The 6,695-nt window shown below is 31.9% G+C and overlaps 1 pseudogene; it reads right to left on the reverse strand.

Moving 5' to 3' along the window:
* Positions 1-5,020: 5,020 nt before the first annotated feature.
* On the reverse strand, positions 5,021-6,459 carry LOC108454973 (probable pectinesterase 66; annotated as a pseudogene).
* Positions 6,460-6,695: the final 236 nt, after the last annotated feature.

A 6,695-nucleotide genomic window follows, 5' to 3' on the forward strand; every position in this document is an offset into this window, starting at 1 on the left:
TTTTCTATTTTTAGCAGCCATTTCCACCTATATATAACCCTCTTCCCTTCCTCATTGAACACACCCTTCATTTCCCACACATCTCCCTCTTTCACTTGCTTTTCTCTCTTCCATTCCCTTCATTAATTTCTCATTTCCCCTGCAGATTTCCCTCTTAAAAAGAGCCTTCTTTCACCTTGAAATAGCATCATTCAATTGTTCGTAGAGGCCTCAGTTCAACACAACGAGCAGAGAAGAAGAGGAATGCACTAATCTGGCTTCAGAGAAATACTGGATTTGCTTCCTAGTTCCTTTCTTTTTAATTTTCTTGTTTATGTTGTGATCATGATATGAGTAATTGTTTTTTTTTCTCTTGTTCTAATTAAAATTAATTCATGTTAGATTGATTGCATTCTGTCCACTTGAATTATTAAAATCATGTTTGTATTGTTATAGGCCTTGGTAAGTTGTTCAATTAAATAAAACCATGATTACGTTATATTTGCATTATAAAATGTAAGGTAAAGAATGAATTAATTATTAAATGTATTGAAATTATAATTAATTGATACAGTATTTAATTATAGCATGTTTAATCTTCTAAGGTAGCTGAAGGTTAAATTAACGATGGTATTAAGCGATACATTAGCCTTGCTTAACTTGCAAGATTATTTTGATTAAACTGTTTCAATATAGAAATATATTGTTACCTCACTTAATCTTATATGTGCTTATGAAGATTGATTAATTGTTTGAATTGGCATTGAAAAATTTTCAAGAGATTGGTTAATTTAGTAAGTATGTATTTGTAGTAGTTAACAAATTATCAAGTTGCCGTGAAAATATTCGTAACAACATGAACATGGGTCTAGTAATTCTAAGTTAAGGGATTAATTGATCTACCACAATTATGTCATATTGATTAAAAATCCTCTTTTTGAAATTGTGCTTTGGAATTTTTACTTTTTATTTCTATTACTTAGTTAATTTTTAGTTTTAAATTACTTCATCAAAACAAAATATTTTTCCCATCACCAAAGTGTTTATTTTTTCTTTCACAGTCCCTGTGGGTACGATAACTCGACATTTACTTGTCACTTTATTACTTGTTGCGATTGTGTATGCTTACACATTTTCATCGTCCCACATTGCAAATGAGCCACTTTTGAAAAAAATCGATAAGGCTACTAAGTTTCGAAAATGAATTGAAAAATGGATTTTCGACTGCATTAGTTTAACAGTGAGTTTTTACAAAGAAGAATGACAAGGAAACGATTTTTTTCTTAAACAACACTATCAATAATAAAATAAGTTTTTAGTATATATTATCTAATAAATGAACTCTTTTGAACTAACCCAAAGTGCAAATACGGTTTTTCTCTAAAATCAGTTTATTTAAAGTCTTCAAAAGTAACGTAAGTTAGCTTATCCATTTCGGTGGCTAATGTAGCCTTCTCAATCTAGTCATAATGTCTAGGCCGAGTTAAGGAGGTTACATTTAGTAGAATCGGGTTTGGGAATCAAGAGAGAGTGGTCATGCCCTAATTTTTTGGATTATATATGTGTTTTCAGGAATAAATGAGGTATTGATTTGTTGGATATGTGTTAGTGAAACGTTCCTTGAAACCCAAGTTCAAATTCCTTCTCTCTCACTATTTTTATTACTTTGCTAATTTTGCCTCAAACCCTAGTATATGAAACGCCCTGTTTTTAAAATAAATGTTTTTAAAATAAATATTGCAAATTTATTTCAAAAATAAGGAAACAATCTAGTGGTTAATTGATAAATGCAAAAGTATGAAAATTAAATTGAGGTTCCAAGTTTGAATCCTTTCCCATGCAAAATAACTTTTTTTTTTTACAAAATCCTTTGTTTTTAATGTGTGTGCCATCCATACCCTTATAACCCTAGGTATAAATGTTAATTTTACACAAAATAATAAGTCTTTATTCTATTTTTACTCACCCTAGCCTTTCCTCCCCTCCTCTCTCCTCTCCACCTTGATCTTCGTTTTTTTCTTTCTTCCTCCATTGTTGTTGTCGCCCACCCCTAGTTTTACCATCTCTTTCTTTTTCTTTTTATCTCAAGATTTGTTAAAATTTTCTCCACAATATTGCTTGTGTTTTTTCTAATTAAAATCAGCCCCAAATCTAAAATATTAAACTCCAAGATCAATCCCGAACACTGCCAAGAAAGTGTCGTTGTCGTTTCTCTCAACTAGCTTGTGTAAGATCTCTTTTTTGTTCAATTTTTTAATTAATCTTGTCAATTAAAAACCTAAACTTCTTGATCTGGAAATTAGGGAATTTAGGGGAATTTTAAATTTATTTTTCTATATTTTTAATGAATCTTTAAATCGTTTTTAAATTAGCCCCGAATTTGGCCACAGTGGGTGGTGGTGCTTGCGCCTATATGCAAAAAAGGGTGTTGTTTTTTTTTCTTAGTTCTTACCCATATTTTCCCAACATTAATTTTATTTCTTGAACCCTCTTAATCAGCCTTTAATCAAATGTTAATTAGGTAAAGATGTTCTTGATCAATTAGCCATTCAGATCTCACAATTCGGGAAATGTAAGTGCGATTAATTGTAAACTAGTTTGTTGTTTCGACAAAGTTGTTGGGAAAAGGTTATGGATGATTAAATGAGGGATCTTTTAATCAATTTTTACTACTAATTTTCTAGTATGTAATTGTTTTAGGTGCTAACCGAACACTCCAAATCAACCGTAAAGCCTAAAGACATTTGCACACACTATTCGCAACAAAATAGTGTAAGAAATCTAACTAGTTTGGATACATAAAATAGTAGTAATTTTGAAGATTGGTTAAAACCCATAAATAGGTTTTTAAGGTCTAGTTAAGAGATGAATTGATGAAATTTATACTGATTTTTGACTAAGGTTCGTTTTAAGGTTTATTAAGGAAATTGGAAGATTCACTAATGTGATGATGTGAGAAAGCAAAAAAATAAAGTGTAGGTCCTAAACTCATAAACTTGTTTGAAATTGATAATGATCATGTTATATTTGATTAATTAGCTTGTTTGTTGGATTGTCTTAATAGCCAAATAATTAGTTTTGTAAGTGGCCGAACCAAGTACGTTTCGAGCCCTAAAATATTAATGTGTTAACAAAGTTGCTAGTTTGACAGTGTGACCATGTGATTGGAATTGTAATGCATGATTGTGTTATGTGGTATGAGATTGGTTGTTTGAATAGCTTGAGCTGCTGAAATATTGAGTTTATGCATGATATAATTGTATGAGATGTTTGCTATGATATATATTGAAAAGGTTGCTATGCATGCACAATGAAATTTGTAAAGTATGTGAAACTGAATGATATTGGTAGACACCATCATAATGGTAATTTGAAAGTTGGAACACTATTTCCATTTACTGAAAGTATTTGATTATTGAAGACATGTTAAACATGTCAATTAAATGTGAAAAGAATTGAATTATGGCTATGTATGAGTTTGTATGACATATTGCATATGCATTGGAATGGGATATTTTGTGGATGACGGAGGAGTTTCAGGGAGTACCAACGACATATTAAGTCCACATTTATACATAATTTATGCATACCTAGAGTATCAAGGGGAACAATGATTTATCATTTTTTTTACTGGCAACTTGTCTACATCATTATTGGAAGAATTTTTAGCATATTGTTATTGGTGGTTTTAACCACAATAAGCTTAAGCCTATAATGATTTGGAGTTTGGATGACGAGTTTTGGGGAACTCGTGGTGTGTAGCAGATGGTATGAGTAGTAATCATTTTACATTGCATCATGCTAATGACATATTTGGATATTATTGGTTTATGCTACGTATTGTTTTGTGTTGTATTGAATGGTATTGAAATTAATGATTGTTACTCAAATGAATGATGACCTATGCTCATGCACCGTTTGACATCAATTTGATAATGGCAATGTAATATTGATATAAAACTCCAATGATGGTTCCGTGTTCTACTGTTAAAGCTAATATGTTTCACTATATTCGATATTTATATATGTTTAAATAATTGTTCCGCTCACACTGAGCTTTCATAAGCTTACCCCTCAATAGTGTTTAACTTTTTTGGTAAACCTCGAAATTGGGACTGGACTCGGCATTCGAAGAATCACCTTGGACCTCAAACTATTTTTAATAAGTATTATTAACTCTTTATTGGTTTTGGCTTGTAATTTTTAGTTATTTCTGGTTTGTGGCTTGTTAAATTTTCTTTTGGGGACTTTTGCATGCATGGATTACTCGAGCATAATAAACAAAAAAATGCATGATGTCGGGCTAAAGTAAAATTTGACATTGTTTCCTAATTTCTACTGCAATGCAAATGAATCATTTTTGAAAAAAAAATCAATAAGGCAACTAAGTTTCCAAAATTACTAGAAAAATGGTTTTTTCGCTGTATTAGTTTAACATTGAGTTTTTACAAAGAAGAGTAACAAGCAAACGATAATTTAGTCTTTTTTCATATACTAGCTTAATTTCTAACAATTTAACACCTAAATCATTCAATTCTCAATCATGACAACTTTTTTAAAACTTTAATAATTTTACAATTTGACACATGGACTAGCTAAATTAAGCTCCCATGATTTCAAATCTACAAAAACTACAAGAAAATGACCTAAATGAACTTACCAATTTTTGGTCGAATGTTTCAATCTTGGAAGGTTTGTTAGTTCAACAATGGTGATTGATTTAGGTGAAGAAGAAAGATGACTTTGTTTTCTCTTTCTTTCCTCCAAATTCACATTTTATACATGAGTTAATGTTTAATTAATTTTAGTTAATTATGCTTAAACTATGACTTTTGGGTTGTTACAACTTAGATTTAGTAGGTATGTTTTATCAGGAATCATAGATATTGTTATAAGCATGCATTGTATTTATTTGGATAAGTTATCCACTTACACTTAAAAAAATGTGATCTTACTTGCGATCACTAAATGAATTGCACTAGGAGGAAAAAAATGAAAAAATCTACAACTGAAAACTTCTCTAGGTGGAATCAAATCCTGGTTATTCCATTGGCAATTTGGAAATCCATCCATCTTGGTCTATGAAATAGGATAGTGAGAATTGTTGAAGTTGAGATGGAGTAAGCTTCTTTTCCCATGTAACACGGTTGGAAGTGTCAGATCCTGGTCCCTTGCAGTTCACCTCAGCATACATAAAATTTTCTCTTTCAGACCAAGGACACATTAATCAATCAGTATCAAATTCAAGACACAAAATTTTGGGTTTTAAAAATGAAATCAGTTAAGAACATACTCCTTTCCAAGGAATTTCCAAGCATTCCAGCCTTGAGGGACCACATCTCCATTCATTGTTGTCTCTTGAAATATCACTCTAGAGTAAGGTCCATAGGCTCTTCCTAGATAAGGACGCACATTTCCAAACAGAGTTCCTCCTTTAAACACAAACCCACTTGGATCATCTGATGATCCTCGGCCCTGAGCTGTTATATAACCATATGGATATTGTGAAGAAAATGCACCAGCAGTAACATTTATCTCACAGGCCTGGAAAAAAACCCATAACAAAAAACATGTTTTCATTGCTGATGTTCACACATATATTAGCATAAGTTAGATGATTTTTTTCTTCTTTTTCATTAGTTACCTGATAGATAGACTGGCCACTCCCAAAGATAAAGTCAGCTACACCTTCAATATGTGGCGAAGTAATGGCGGCCTGACGCATCCCACAACGTATCTTGCAACCCCAAAAAACCACATTCGAAAAATGGAGATTTGTCTCCTAAAATTCTTGCTGCAACTGTTTGTAATACGCCAAGAACTTTTCTTTCACTCAACGCATGTTTTAGTAGCAACGGATGGTTATAGGAGTTCTGCAGTAGAAACTAACAATTATTAATCACAACTAATTACATATACACATATACGTTGAATTCGGTATATCAAAAAAACTTACATTGAAGAGCAATCTCAAGTCATTAATGGAAAATGACTTCATATCACTACTTCTTACTATAATCATCTCATATTTATTTAACAAAAAAAAGAGAAGCATAAACATGGCTTGAAGCTTGACCTTGAAAGTGATACCCTTTGCAACTATATTTTCCGCCATGGAGGTGAAAGTTGCGCTTTCATCTGTTCTGTTATGAGCGTCAAAGGTAATGGTTGTCACACTTCGATCTTGTCCTTCATGAAAAATATAGGGCTTCTGTTTTGGAATAGTTACCTTCTCCCTGTAATAAGCTAGTGTTATTGAATTGATGAAAAATATTAGTAAATATTGCAAAAAGAAAAGAAAATAAATTACATGTAGACACCGGGACTAATTTGAACTTTGACCCATTGATGATTTTCTTCAGGAATGGAATCAATGGCAGATTGAACCGAGGTAAATTTTCCACCACCAGACTTGTCTACAACAATGGGGTATGCAAATTGAGAGCCACCATTTCCAGTGCATTCATCAGCATTAGCCATGGAGATCCTCAAAGAAAGGGTTAACAACATGAGAAGGAATGGTACTTTATGTTGCATTTTGTTTCAGTGGTGACTAGCTATGGCTTTGAGTTCTTCAGAACTGTGTATGTATGTGTAAACACTGCATGGGATATAAATGCAGTTGATATCGTATGGAAGAGTTATTAATTATTGTAAGTCTATTTATAGTAGATTTCAATTCTAGCCAGATTCTTTTTGCTTTTAACAATTTAAAG

The sequence above is a fragment of the Gossypium arboreum genome, chromosome 13 (genome assembly GCF_025698485.1).
Source record: "Gossypium arboreum isolate Shixiya-1 chromosome 13, ASM2569848v2, whole genome shotgun sequence".
NCBI classification, from domain to species: Eukaryota; Viridiplantae; Streptophyta; class Magnoliopsida; order Malvales; family Malvaceae; genus Gossypium; species Gossypium arboreum.